Raw genomic sequence first — 16,090 nt, forward strand, 5'->3', positions numbered from 1 at the left:
ATTGTTTCACATTACTGAGGCAAGTTTATTGTGATCGGGGGTAAGAGATCCTGGAACGTCAAGTGGAAACTCAGGAAGGTGATTAGAAAAGTGTGACCTGTAAGAAATGAAACAAATGTGACGTTTAACTTTTAAAAGGAATCTCTTTGAAATCTGAAAATATTGAAGTTTAGAGATCATTAATCACAGTTACTGAAGCAAATGTTAAATGCTACAGTAGATTTATACAAGAGGGTAAGAATAAGTGTTTTTACTTGAAGTAGCTGTTGTGGATCTGTTGATATTGTTTTTCAAACAAAAGTTTTGTCAAATTTGTCTAGAATCAGTAACAGCTGGATTTGATGAGACGTTTTGAAAAGCCTGAAGACAGATCATGAAATAAAGTCAGAGTTATGAGGTGTTGAGCAAGAAATTCATGCTTGTAAATTTAGTAAAACAACTTGTCAGTATTACACTTGTGAGAGTGATTTAAATAGTGATTCATTTAATGTATTTCTTGTATATATTATATATGTTACACATGTTTTTAAACTAAAGGGTTCAGTGTTTGTTCTCTATTCAATGTGATGTAACATCACTGTGACACTGTGGAATAAGAAATTCTACCTCCTAGGTTAGTTGAACTCTTGAACTTGTTTGTATCTGAGGGTTGTTTGCTGACCTCTGGGGTTTATCTACAGATATCTTTGCCTTAATCCTGCTGTTTTACAAACTGTGGATCATCAGGTACCTAGTTGAGCTAAATTTGATAGATGTCCTTGTTTGAAGTTATTGACTGACCATCAGGTCTCTGTGACATCATCCTATGACCCTTCTTTTTTGTAAGAAGGTGTAACGGTTTGTTGAAGTGTCCATTTAGGGACCTGACTGTCTTTAACTTTGCTGGTATAAAGCTGTCTGGTTTGTGTTCTCAATCTTTAGCGAAAGGTCAACCTTAACAACATGCTTTCTCTCCAAAAATACAAGATAACTATTTTTTTTTTTTGGATATTTGTATAATTATTACTGATTGTGTGATGTACTGTTCAGTGTCTACAACTGCTTCAACAAGTTATAATGTTTAATGCTCACTTGATCACTTTTTAAATTCTATATTAAATGATATGAAAGCAAATTCACTGCAGGTTTAAACATGATTTCTGCATCTGTACCTGTTGGGTTGAATACAATCATTATTAATGAAATATTAGTCTGCTTTATTCACATGTATCAAATATATTTAATGTTTTTATACATTTTTACTGTGTTTTTTTTTTTTCCTTTTTCAGGCTCTGATGTGAATGTATTATAATCCAAATGTTGAACTCATTTATTTTGTTTTTAGAATGACTTTTGGTAAAAAGTGTAGTACTGATGATGACATTGTCTAAACATCTTGAAAATACTCTGAAATATTTCTATCAAACAAGTATCAGTTTGTCAGTGTAACAAATCTCCGCTCAGTCCTAAAATCTACATCACTGTTGAAGTGCAATAAACAGATTAATTTTCTCGCCGATAACATTGATTGTCAGACTGTAGCGACAAATATAAAGTTTACATTTACAACTTCTGTCTAAAAAGTTTGTCATAGATTTTTCATTTTAAATCCATTTGAATTTAGGAAAGACATTACATTCAAGTCGATATTTTTAAAGTATTTCTTTGAAACTGATGAAGCTGTTTTATTCTGTCTCCTGTTGACTGCTTTGATATTCTCCTTTTTTTGTGTGTGATCATATTTTAATCATAATTTGACTCGTGGAATATATATCCTATCTGGCTATAATCTAAATGTACTCATATGTTTGTGTTTAAATAAAGTAAGTTGATTAAATCATTGTTGATATGAAGTGTTTTGTTGGCTGTCCTGCAGTAGATATGTGAGACTTTTGTGAAGCAGAAATATAAAAAAAGCAGTTAACAAACTCTCCTGCTGCTCTATAAGTAATTCAGGCTAACATGCTGCTATCAGGCTAAAATAATCCTGTTAATTCTCAACCAGCTAATTTGGTTCTTTCAAGGCAGTTTGAGGATTAATCTGTTAAACTTGGATGAAGTTATTTTGAATAATAAACACAAAATATTATGTGTGTTCCTGCATTGTTACTGCTGTTATTCTGTTTTATGTTGTGCTACACAATGTCGTCACAGTTTTCACACTTTCATCACTGTTAAAGGACAAGTTCACAATTTGTCAAGTCTGTCTTAAAACAAGTGTCCATATAAACAGTGAAAGAGGTTTTCCTCGCTGTAATCATTCCTCCTGTTCATCCTGGATGTTAAAAGATCCTTCAAATGTGCTTTCAATGTAAGTGATGGAGGCCAAAATCCACAGTGTGTCCACACAGTCATTTAGTGCAAAAATGCATTTAATCCTTGTGCCTCACTTTGAAATAAGTTAATTTCTTTAAACCCACATCAGTCTTGATCATAATTTCCAAATATTCATTAATTTTCAGAATGTTAACCCTTTAAATGCCAGTTTTTGTTATGATAACACTAAATTTTATCAAAGAAAACACACAAAAGTATAAATATTTTCAATATGCTGGAGGCAAGGGAGAATTTTTTAATTTTATTTTTCATTATCAGTCTGGGATATGTCAATGATTAGCAACAACAGTGATATTTATTCTTTTTTTTTGTGCAGTATAAGATTAAAGAATCTGACCTGTTAATTTATAGTCTATGTAAAGTGTCCTTTAACCCTTCAAAGTTCTTATGTTAAAATTCAACATTTAACATTCAAAAAATTCAGAACAGAAATGACTGTGTGTGTGTGTGTGTGTGTGTGTGTGTGTGTGTGTGTGTGTGTGTGTGTGTGTGTGTGTGTGTATGTGTGTGTGTGTGTCACAGGTAAGACCTACATAGCTCCGGAGCTGGCTGTATTTATTAGTTTAGCTTCGACTGCAGCTACATGAATAAACTGATGGTTTAGGATGCCTTGTTTGGTTTTTGCCATGTAGGAGAGTCTGTATGGGTGTTTGTGAGCATCTATGTCATCGGAAGCTTTGATCTTACTTTTATCTCTGTATTTCAAAGACATGAATCAGTATTTAAGAGACACAAATCGGAGCAAATGAAAAAAAATGCCATGGGAATCACTTACCCTCTTGTGTCCCACACACACACACACACACACAAACATAGAGTGACAGATATGCACTTGTTCTGTCACTCCAAGTGTAACATAGTTGAAAGAGGTTCAGGTTAAATCCCGCTAAATGGGACAACTCTGCCACCTGCTGTTGTAAATTTGTACCTGCATTGAGTAGTAATAGTAAATATATTTCATGGCCAATCCTCAAAGCAACGGAGGAGTTGCCACTAGGTAACGTGTCTGTGAATGTCCGTGGACAAAATAATGTTAACTAACTTGAAAGGCACATAAAAGTTGAGCTGTTTTTATTAAGGTGGATATTATTTGTCTCAGATTAAATTATCCATGTATTTATAAAGTTAATCATTCATTTTTTATGTGTTTTATTGCTAGTAAAAATTCTCCAGTGTAGCTAGCTAACATTAACATGATACAGTCTTTCCAGACAGAGCATGCGTTGTTTGTCAACAAGAGATGATCATTCTATTCTATTGTCCTTTGTCATAAATGCAGGTATGATACATTATGTTGCTCAATAGAGTGTGGTAATATTGAAACATGCAGATTAGGTGAGGTATTTTCCATGGAAAATAGTAAAAACTACAAATTTGAAGCCAGGGCTTCAGTTTGAAAGTCTTATAAAACAGAATGCATGAATTTATGCTGTAGCGACCATGGGATCAAAAAAATGTGGTTTTAATGGGTTTCATTGGGACCTGAAGGGCTCTAATGTGCTGAAAATTAGTATTGTTTCCACACAGTGTATTATAGACTTAAAGCTTACGGGACTTTTGTCTCCCCCCTCTGGCAGTGAGAGTAAAGGGGGGTGCTCGGCTGTGATTGCCCGACACAAGCATGCAGCACGCTCTTGTGCGCACCCCCAATGACAGTCACATAGAGAGGGCAGGTAAAAACTGATATATTTCTAATGGTCCGTTGGCATTTGTCCCTGTATGCCAGTATGCCAGTCTGCTGCTGTGGCTGTAAAACGATGGATAAATTGTTTTGAGCATCACACAACCCCCGTGAAATGATTTGTTTCACTATCAGAATTTGATCCATTCAGTCCTATAACATTTGGAAAGTCTAGAAGAGCCGCACGATTGATGTCTCTACTGACTTGAGATTTAAAAACTCTGCATACTGTGAAATACAGAGAGATTCATCTATCTTAAACGGCATTGTGTGAACTCGTTTGACAAGGACTTGAATGTAGCAGACATTCATTTATATGTAAAAGTTCTGCACTGCAGGTTTAATATAGGATACGTAGTTGAATTTCCAAAATTTGATTAAAAAAATACACCCCTTTGCCAAAGATCATGGTTACAGCATAATCACAGCCAAAATGATCGAAAAAAATAAAATGTTAAAGGTCCTTTTATGTCCCTAGTGAGGCACAAGGGTTAAAAGTATATCTGAAGCCTATATGAAGCTTCAGCAGTCTGAGTTAGTCATATCAAGTGGATATCTGCCACATTTAGTCTTTAGCATCAAATTCCCTCTTTGTGTTTCCTCGGACAGTGTTTCCATGTTGAGCTGCAGGTGGAAGTATAGTAACAAAAAGAGGAACTTTGACACTAAAAAGACTGTAACGTCGAATCTATCTATCTATCTATCTATCTATCTATCTATCTATCTATCTATCTATCTATCTATCTATCTATCTATCTATCTGAGTGTGCATGTGTGTGTGTATATATATAGATATATATACATAAACACACACATATATAAATATATGTGTAAAATAAAATTGGTATACTGTCATAATGTACATACATGTGCATGATAATATATGTTTTTGCAGTGAAAATAACATGTCTTCCAGTTTCAAACTAAATTTACATATGAACCAATTTTTTTTTTACCCCTAATCTGGCAACGTATCTCGTGGGATACATACATTTCAAAAGTTGCTGAATAACACCATGAACACCTTCAGACCATTTTTTCTTCATCCGAATATTAAGACATTAGTCATAGTTAGTGTTATGAATTTATATTGTTGTTTTACTGAAAATAACTATGATTAATATATAATTACTTACCACCTGGTAAGCATGTCCTGCACCACTGGCGGCCATGAACATTTCTGATCAGGCTGACTAAAAAATGACAGATAACCTGAACAAAGTCATGCGACCTAGATACCAATACCAGATAAAACTTTTGATAAATGATAACTTGATTGGGTGAAAATCTTTAAATAAGCCCCCAACATTATGTTAAAGAATGTGTATCTCCTGGTGCACGTTGCCTGTTTAAGGGTTCAAGCATGTTATGGAAGTGAAGAACCACCTTTCCGCCAAGTGCTTTAAAACCTACACCTACAAGTTGATTATCTGACTTATACCATGGTCATTTGCCAACAACATATAATAAAAGCATTTGCAAAGTTTTGGTGAAAGTTTTGCACTCAAAATTGAGAGTTTAGGAAGCAAGAGTTTACCGTTGTCATGACAACTTCCCACACTGTACTCGCCACCAGCCTGAATCGAGTCATATCGCTTTGTGCGTGCGCTTGTAGATTTGATTTTTTAAAGGCTCATTATTATGGTTTTGTGTTTCTCTGTAATGTAGCACAGTGTTAACAATGTTACTTGTAACGTCTTTCTCAGACAGGTGAAATGTACCGATCACTAGTTACCTGTTTGATCTAACGTTAACAACATGCTTCTTCTCTCCTGTTTTTGGCCTCTAGTATATCTGAATCCAAAAATATGACCGTTCAGTACGATTAATGAGTGTTGGTTAACATTACCTGCAGTAGTCAGTTGTAAAAACGTTAGCTAACTTACTTCATTACTGCGTCATGTTGTTTCCCAGTGATATTTCTGACAGCAGTGTGAGACATAAAAGGAAACATTAAAACGTCTTAACATGATCAGCCCAAGGTAAAAATCATAGAAAGCCATAAAAAGTTTCATTATTCCTGTTTACATCACAAAGTCAAGCTGGTTATAATTAGAGCTGCTATGATTAGTGGATCCATTGATTAGTTGCCAACTATTAAATCGGTTGCCAACTATTTTGATAATTGATTGTTTTGAGTCATTTCTTTAGAGGAAGCTGTTCACTTGTTTAATCAAAGCTTATCAATGTTAAACGTATTGTGTGTCCAAATTGCACCAAAAGAACGTCTGTCTCCTCAGTAAATCACCTGTTTAGTGTTTGATGGTTGTTTATTTGTGCTTTAGAACATCACTGCCATGAAACAATCAGGAAATAACATGGTATTTCTGTCTCTCTCTCAGAGAAAGCTTTCCAGCCTGTCTCTTTGTCACTTCATCACCCTCTCTCTCTCTCTCTCTCTCTCTCTCTATTTCTCATCTTTTTTTTAAATGAGTCAGGAAACCCACAACAAAGCCTAACTTTTAATGTTATCAAATGAAGAGAGATGTCGTCCCCTCATCACTCTCATGGCAGGGTCGACAGCTCTGATCGTGACATGCAGTCACAGAGCCCAGAAGCCCCGCCCGGCTGCTGCAGAGCTGATCGCTTGTTTATTCAGAGTTTAAGTTTATTAATTTTAATTGTGCCATGTGTCCAACTTGCACAAAGTCGTCCCTTTGTTCCCCAGCAATGCACCCACCAAGTATGGAGTTGATCGGATGAACAGTTCAAGAGATTCGCAAAGGACATACAAACATACAGACAGAGATTCCTTCCTTTAGCAGATAGATTGATGCAATTGGTGGCTACAAAAATATACAGAATCTGCAAAGAAGCATTTTGTGCAGAAGTATTTGTAGAAACTGTTTATCAGAGGTTTTCAGCCCCCCAGTTTATGTCACATCTCATCTCATGATTAAATTAGTTAGTTGAGGACGGCCTTAAAGGGCAGATTCACAGTTTTTCAAGCGTGTCTTAAAACAACAGTCCAATGACCACTGGAGGAGGTTTTCCTCACTGTAATCACTCTTCCTGTTCATACTGGTTATTAAAAGATCCCCTTCAAATGCACTTTCAGTGAATAAAATAAATAAATAAAAGTTGATGTGAAGCTTATATGAGGCTTCAGCAGTCTGAGTTACTCATATCAAGTGGATATCTGACACATTTACAATATTTATAGCATCAAATTCCCTCTTTGTGTTTCCTTTCCCTGTTGAGCTGAAGTATAGTAACAAAAAGAGGAACTTTGGTACTAAAAAGACTGTAATGATAATGGTTAGTATGAACAGGAGGAAAGATTACAGCAAGAAAAATAAGTTTCACTGTTCATTTTGGCTCCTGACTGTTTTTTTTTTTTTTTTTTTTTTTTTTTAAATCTTAACAGTTATCTGAACGAAATGATCCCATGAAGCAAAAAGTGCTAAAAGTAGGAAACTTGGGCGTGACTTGCACGCAGCAAGATGTCCCGACTTTACGAGCAGCACCTGAATGCACCATGTAGACCAGAAAGACCGGAGAAACAGGAAGTAGCAGCAGTTCGTCGACGCGCCGTCAAAACGTCCCTAAACACCGTCCAACACGGTGCTCGTACTCGTATTCCATAAGCCTATTTCATCAAAACAGACATGAGAAAATCGATTAACTACTTAGAAAATCGTAATTTATCGCCTGCGTGTAAAACGTCGCCAGTAACGTTAGTAAGACTTCAATGTGGCCACGAGTTTGATTTTTTTTTGTTTTAAATACTAAAAAGATTAAACAAGGACATCATTATAACTATAAATGATAATTAATTTAATTGTAGAGTAGCCTGCCGATTATTTTCTTAATGACTCAAACAAATATCTTAAGAAAATGTCCCTCTCAATTTTCCCGAAAGCTCAAAATGTCCCCAAATTGTTGGTTTTGTCCAACCAACAGGCCAAAACCTAAAAAAAAGAATTTGCTGTCGCATAAAAGAAAGAAAAAGGAGCAGATAATCACAGAAAGTTGTACACTTGTGCTTGTAAAGAAAACAATTAGCTGATTATCAGAATGTGCCAATCTGATTACTGGAATAATAGTTACAGCTGTAAACAACATCAATCTACAAATAAAGTGGAGTAAATCAAAGAAAGTATAGTTTGTTACAGCAGGTTCGTCATTGGTATCAATAAGCTAGGAGTATAATCAGCTCGCTCACTGTACACATTGTACCAAGGTGACATTTAGAGCACTACTGCTCTTAATCAGACACAGTGGAGTCTGTTTAAGTCTCCGTGGTGCAATAAATTATAAGTGGACTTTGGAGCCCTGCAGTGTGTGAGCTGTTCATCTGTTTATTTTGACTATCATTGGTATCAGAAAGATGATAGTAGACATGATTATTCACTGTATATTCACTTCTAAAATGAGAAATGAGGGTGTGTGTGTGTGTGTGTGTGTGTGTGTGTGTCACTGAGGTGAGCAGACAACATTGTTAAGATATTATTGACATGATGCTTAACCGTAATTGGCTCATAAACAACCGTTTTATTTCCTTGTTCTTGCTTATTTTCTCACTCGGCTGTATGCTGGATTTTTACCAATACAGTTGAGGGATATGAGGATTTAACTGCACTAACAAACCTCTTCATGATGCCCCCAAAAATATATATTTAAATCATTAAATTGATGTCATATGTGTGCGACAACTAGTCAACTAATGGCTTGAACTAATAACTCCTATTCAACAAGGTAAATCTTTGTTCTGGGGCAGAACTAGTTCCAGCTACGTTTTTCTGTCTGATGGGAAAAAATACACTTCAGTTTTAATCAATGTGGTAATGTACGCAGGTTGTCTACGTGTGTAAAGCGCACGTGTCTTCAGTGTGTAACTACAGTGACTCTACTGATGCATGTTGGGCTGCAAATATGTGTTTGACACACAGAAGTACTGTGACTGAATGCATCCGGAGTGAAACTGACTGAGGACTGAAGCTGCTGCTGCTGATTAGAGATCAAAATATTTATTAACAGAAAGTTGATTTTCAACCATTTTAGTCAATTTTTCAATTCCAGTTTTCCATCCTGTGTTTCCAGTTTCTCAATTATGAAGTTTTTCTGTTTTTTTCTTAGTTCAAGGTGACGCCTTCAAATGTTTTGATTTCTTTGACCAGCAGTCCAAAACCCAAAGATATTCAATTTACAATGATATAAAACAGAAGAAAGCAGCAAATCCTCATATTTAAGCAGCTTGAACCAGCAAATTCTTGGCATTTCTGTTTGAAAAGTAAATTAAAATAGTTTCCAATTACTTTTCTGTTGATTGATTAGTCAATTAAGTGATTGATCACTTTAGTACTGCACAATTTTACTACTTTCCCCCCTCAGGGTTTAATGAATTATCTACCTGTTTTGATGCAAAAGGTTTTTATTGAAAAAGTAAAAACATATTAAGATATACAGTATATCTTTAATATAAAAACATACACATTTCCTTCAAACAGAAAGACATTTGTTGGTCCGTCCAGATGTGGGTCACTGCAGCTGATCTCACGCTTTTCAAAGCTTGTCTAACAAATAAATAGAAAATATCAAACAATGTTGATGCCTGTTCAAAAATCTGTGAGTCACATTGGTTTTAAAAGTGTTTTTATAACTATTTTACATGTGGTCTTTAATACAAATGGTTTAATACAAAGGGGTTTATTATCAGCCTAAAAAGAAAAAAATTCTTATCTTCTTCCCAGTGTAGTAATGTTACAGCTGATGTGTTGCTGAGCTTCATATTAGCTTCAGATAAACTTTTAAATACATTTTTACCCACAAAGAGGACTGTAGATTGTAAGTGCATTATGAAGGGATCTTCTAATGGTCAGTATGAACAGGAGGAATGATTACAGCAAGAAAAACAGGTTTAATGTTCATTTGGGTTTCTGACTGTTGTTTTAAGACAGTTATCTGAACGAAATGATCCCATGCAGCAGAAAATGCTAAATGTAGACGCGACGTGAACGCAGAATAATGTCCCTACTTTACGAGCAGCACCTGAACGCACCATGCAGAGCAGACAGACAATAGATATAGAACCGTTATAAAGACATGCGTTGTATCGAAACTTTTCTACATCTATGAGACAGAATTAAGAAGCAGGAAGCAGTTTGTCGCTGCGCAGTTAAAATATCATCAAACACTCGAACAAAAAGGACTTTTAGAAACGTAAACGGAGTCTACTTTGTGATGAAGATGTATTTCATCGCAGTTTTCGTCCTTTTGGGGACGAGACTGACGGTAAACAGCGGTAAGAGAGAGTTGTTGTTTTTTTTTTACACATTAATTCGACTCCGATTAACAGTTAAAGTAAAGTAGACACAGTTGTGACGTCTTTGTAATTATCAGTTTTCTGTTGATTATTTGAGTTTAACTTATTCATATAGACTGATTTTTTCGTTGACTTTTTGTAATATACTCTTATTCCATAAACCTGTTAAATCAAAACAGACATGATAAAACTGATCAACTACTTAGAAAATCTTTAGTAACTTATCACCTGAGAGTGTAACATGTCGTCAGTGAATTTGATTATTTTTCTGTTCAAATACTAAAAAGATAAAACAAAGACATCACCATAAATATAAATGATAATTATTTTAAATGTAGATTAACCTGACGATTATTTTCTTGATGACTCAAATAATTGTTCTGTTTTAATATTACATTAGAAAATGTCCATCTCAATTTTCCAAAAGTTCAAGATGTCCTCAAATTGTTGGTTTTGTCCAACCAACAGTCCAAAATCTAAAAAAGGCGAAGAATTTACTGATACATAAAAGAAAGAAAAGTGAACAGATAACCACAGGAAGTTTGACATTTCTGCTTGAACAGAAAACTGAAACAATTAGATGATTATCAAAATGTGCCAATATGATTACTGGAATAATAGTTACAACTGTAAACAACATCAATCTACAAATGAAGTAGAGTAAATTAAAGAAAGTACAGTTTGTTATAGCAGGTCTGTCATTGGTATCAACAAGTCAGGAGCATGTGCGCACATCTAAGCGGAAGAGGGCAGGTGCTGGGCTGAAAGTGAGCGAATGTCGAAATACGCAGATAAACAGCTCAAACACTGCAGGGCTCCAATCTCCACTTATAATTTATTGTACCAAGGTGACGTTTTGAGCACTACTGCTCTTAATCAGACTCCATCAGACTCCAGTGATTCTGATTAAGAACAGTAGTGGTGGAAACTTCACTTTGCGCGTGTAAAATGTATATTTTAAAGGCTCATGACGGTTTTGTATTTTTCTGTAATGTAGCACAGTGTTAACAATGATACTTATAACATCTTTTCAGCCCTGGAACTCAAACCAGTAGTTTCTGATGCCCCCCAAAATATATATATTTAAATAATTAAATTAATATCATAATGGCTTGAACTAAAGACTACTAGTCGACAAGGAAAATCTTTGTTCTGGGGCAGAACTAGTTCCAGCCACGTTTTTCTGTCTGATGGGAAAAAAAATAACATTTCATGTTATTTTGTGTCATTAAATTGTATCTTATCACTTTTATCACATTATCACTGATTATCACGTCTACATTTCAGTACCATGCATCAACACTGAGTCACATGAAACTAAATATTAATGATGTTAAGCGAATGAAACTAATGTAAATGTTTTCTATGTTATGGAAACAGCGTAGTTATTATTGCTAGGGCGGTTGTGGTTGTGCTCCTTGTTGTCATCGTACTGGTGGTGTTGTATAGAAACAGGATGAATGGTAGGTGTAATATATAATCATTGTGCTTTCTCAACAACAAGGTACCAGTGGAGTGTGATATGTTTTTCCCATAATTTATTTTATATCCTTTAAAAGAAAATACATAAAACATTTAATTCCTCAAAAAAACTAGATTAAGAAAAGAAACTGATTCCTGCAAGTTTTCCAGCAAACAATTGAAAAGCTCTATTTACTTAACAGTTGTTTTTTATGTCTTTAAATTGATTTAAAGAGTAACTACACAGTCAAACTCTGCTAGCTCCCTCCATCCCAGCATATTTAAAAGATGTGCACAGGATGACTGTAGGGGGCGTGGCCTCGTGGCTACGTGGTGCGCGATGCGGGAGGTACAGGGACGTTGACGAGAGTGGATTAAGACTGACCACCGCTCAGTGTAGCATGAACAGATGTAGAGCTGGTAGTCAGAGATAACCGGCCATGAGCAGCTGCTGTCAGACTCTCTGTGTCCGCCGGAGCTTTGACCGTCACTAGAATCACATTCATGGCCCTTTATAAAAGTTTCTACTACGAGAAGCTCTCAGGTGTGTGTGTGTCTGTGAGGGAGTGTCAGTACGTAGCTGTAGCCCTGCGGTTTATCATGTTAATGTTACCGTCATCAGTCTGAATGTCTTTATAATACAGCACATAATACATACATCATACAGCTTTTAATACAGCACAGTTAGTTATCAGCGGGCCCATGTGTTGTGTTTACTGCCACAGAAAAGGAATAAATTATTTGTATAACCAGGGTTCTCTGAGCAGCACGACGTCTCTTATCAGATAACCACAGGAAGTTTGACATTTCTGCTTGAAAAGAAAACTGAAACAATTAGATGATTATCAAAATGTGCCAATATGATTACTGGAATAATAGTTACAACTGTAAGCAACATCAACCTACAAATGAAGTAGAGTAAATTAAAGAAAGTACAGTTTGTTATAGCAGGTCTGTCATTGGTATCAACAAGTCAGGAGCATGTGCGCACATCTAAGCGGAAGAGGGCAGGTGCTGGGCTGAAAGTGAGCGAATGTCGAAATACGCAGATAAACAGCTCAAACACTGCAGGGCTCCAATCTCCACTTATAATTTATTGTACCAAGGTGACGTTTTGAGCACTACTGCTCTTAATCAGACTCCATCAGACTCCAGTGATTCTGATTAAGAACAGTAGTGGTGGAAACTTCACCTTACGCGTGTAAAATGTATATTTTAAAGGCTCATTACGGTTTTGTATTTCTCTGTAATGTAGCACAGTGTTAACAATGATACTTATAACATCTTTTCAGCCCTGGAACTCAAACCAGTAGTTTCTGATGCCCCCCCAAAATATACAGGGGGAATGATTACAGTAAGAAAAACATGTTTCAATGTTCATTTGGGTTCCTGACTGTTGATTTAAGACAGTTATCTGAACGAAATGATCCCATGCAGCAAAAAGTACTAAATGTAGACGCGACGTGAACGCAGAATAATGTCCCTACATTACGAGCAGCACCTGAACGCACCGTGCAGAGCAGACAGACAATAGATATAGAACCGTTATAGGGAAATACGTTATACAGTAACGTGTCTATATGAGACAGACTTGAGAAGCAGGAAGCAGCAGAAGTTTGTCGCTGCGTAGTTAAAATATCGACAAACACTCGGACAAAAAGGACTTTTAGAAACGTAAACGGAGTCTACTTTGTGATGAAGATGTATTTCATCGCAGTTTTCGTCCTTTTGGGGACGGGACTGACGGTAAACAGCGGTAAGAGAGATATTTTTTTACACATTAATGCGACTCCGGTTAAAATCGAAAGTAAAATGGTCAAAGTTGTGACGTCTTTGTAATGATCAGATTTCTGTTGCGTATTTGAGTTTATCTCATTCATATAGACTGATTTTTTTAAATTTTGTTTTACTTTTTGCAATGTACAAGCCTATTACATCAAAATGAAATTGATCAACTACTTAGAAAATCTTTAGTAACTTATCACCTGAGAGTGTAACATGTCGTCAGAGAGTTTGATTATTTTTCTGTTCAAATACTAAAAAGATAAAACAAAGACATCACCATAAATATAAATGATAATTATTTTAAATGTAGATTAACCTGACGATTATTTTCTTGATGACTCAAATAATTGTTCTGTTTTAATATTACATTAGAAAATGTCCTTCTCAATTTTCCAAAAGTTCAAGATGTCCTCAAATTGTTGGTTTTGTCCAACCAACAGTCCAAAACCTAAAAAAGGCGAAAAATTTACTGATACATAAAAGAGAGAAAAGGGAACAGATAACCACAGGAAGTTTGACACTTGTGCTTGAACAGAAAACTGAAACAATTAGATGATTCTCAAAATGTGCCAATATGATTACTGGAATAATAGTTACAGCTGTAAACATCAATCTACAAATGAAGTAGAGTAAATTAAAGAAAGTACAGTTTGTTGTAGCAGGTCTGTCATTGGTATCAACAAGTCAGGAGCATGTGCGCACATCTAAGCGGAAGAGGGCAGGTGCTGGGCTGAAAGTGAGCGAATGTCGAAATACGCAGATAAACAGCTCAAACACTGCAGGGCTCCAATCTCCACTTATAATTTATTGTACCAAGGTGACGTTTTGAGCACTACTGCTCTTAATCAGACTCCATCAGACTCCAGTGATTCTGATTTAGAACAGTAGTGGTCCTAACGTCACTTTGCGCGTGTAAAATGTATATTTTAAAGGCTCATTACGGTTTTGTTTTTCTCTGTAATGTAGCACAGTGTTAACAATGATACTTATAACATCTTTTCAGCCCTGGAACTCAAACCAGTAGTTTCTGATGCCCCCCAAAATATATATTTAAATAATTAAATTAATATCATAATGGCTTGAACTAACGACTACTAGTCGACAAGGAAAATCTTTGTTCTGGGGCAGAACTAGTTCCAGCCACGTTTTTCTGTCTGATGGGAAAAAAAATAACATTTCATGTTATTTTGTGTCATTAAATTGTATCTTATCACTTTTATCACATTATCACTGATTATCACGTCTACATTTCAGTACCATGCATCAACACTGAGTCACATGAAACTAAATATTAATGATGTTAAGCGAATGAAACTAATGTAAATGTTTTCTATGTTATGGAAACAGCGTAGTTATTATTGCTAGGGCGGTTGTGGTTGTGCTCCTTGTTGTCATCGTACTGGTGGTGTTGTATAGAAACAGGATGAATGGTAGGTGTAATATATAATCATTGTGCTTTCTCAACAACAAGGTACCAGTGGAGTGTGATATGTTTTTCCCATAATTTATTTTATATCCTTTAAAAGAAAATACATAAAACATTTAATTCCTCAAAAAAACTAGATTAAGAAAAGAAACTGATTCCTGCAAGTTTTCCAGCAAACAATTGAAAAGCTCTATTTACTTAACAGTTGTTTTTTATGTCTTTAAATTGATTTAAAGAGTAACTACACAGTCAAACTCTGCTAGCTCCCTCCATCCCAGCATATTTAAAAGATGTGCACAGGATGACTGTAGGGGGCGTGGCCTCGTGGCTACGTGGTGCGTGATGCGGGAGGTACGGGGACGTTGACGAGAGTGGATTAAGACTGACCACCGCTCAGTGTAGCATGAACAGATGTAGAGCTGGTAGTCAGAGATAACCGGCCATGAGCAGCTGCTGTCAGACTCTCTGTGTCCGCCGGAGCTTTGACCGTCACTAGAATCACATTCATGGCCCTTTATAAAAGTTTCTACTACGAGAAGCTCTCAGGTGTGTGTGTGTCTGTGAGGGAGTGTCAGTACGTAGCTGTAGCCCTGCGGTTTATCATGTTAATGTTACCGTCATCAGTCTGAATGTCTTTATAATACAGCACATAATACATACATCATACAGCTTTTAATACAGCACAGTTAGTTATCAGCGGGCCCATGTGTTGTGTTTACTGCCACAGAAAAGGAATAAATTATTTGTATAACCAGGGTTCTCTGAGCAGCACGACGTCTCTTATCAGATAACCACAGGAAGTTTGACATTTCTGCTTGAAAAGAAAACTGAAACAATTAGATGATTATCAAAATGTGCCAATATGATTACTGGAATAATAGTTACAACTGTAAGCAACATCAACCTACAAATGAAGTAGAGTAAATTAAAGAAAGTACAGTTTGTTATAGCAGGTCTGTCATTGGTATCAACAAGTCAGGAGCATGTGCGCACATCTAAGCGGAAGAGGGCAGGTGCTGGGCTGAAAGTGAGCGAATGTCGAAATACGCAGATAAACAGCTCAAACACTGCAGGGCTCCAATCTCCACTTATAATTTATTGTACCAAGGTGACGTTTTGAGCACTACTGCTCTTAATCAGACTCCATCAGACTCCA

At 36.0% G+C, this 16,090-nt stretch overlaps 2 protein-coding genes across 5 annotated transcripts in view; both read left to right on the plus strand.

The window, feature by feature from the left end:
• LOC121913709 (DLA class I histocompatibility antigen, A9/A9 alpha chain-like) overlaps nt 1–16,090 on the plus strand; it is a 258,294-nt gene that overhangs the window by 194,625 nt on the left and 47,579 nt on the right. The window lies entirely within an intron of this gene.
• The window catches only part of LOC121913712 (major histocompatibility complex class I-related gene protein-like), a 100,956-nt gene that overhangs the window by 20,737 nt on the left and 64,129 nt on the right, over nt 1–16,090 (plus strand). The gene's annotated exons all lie outside the window — the stretch shown is intronic.

Source organism: Thunnus maccoyii, chromosome 15 (assembly GCF_910596095.1).
Source record: "Thunnus maccoyii chromosome 15, fThuMac1.1, whole genome shotgun sequence".
NCBI lineage: Eukaryota > Metazoa > Chordata > Actinopteri > Scombriformes > Scombridae > Thunnus > Thunnus maccoyii.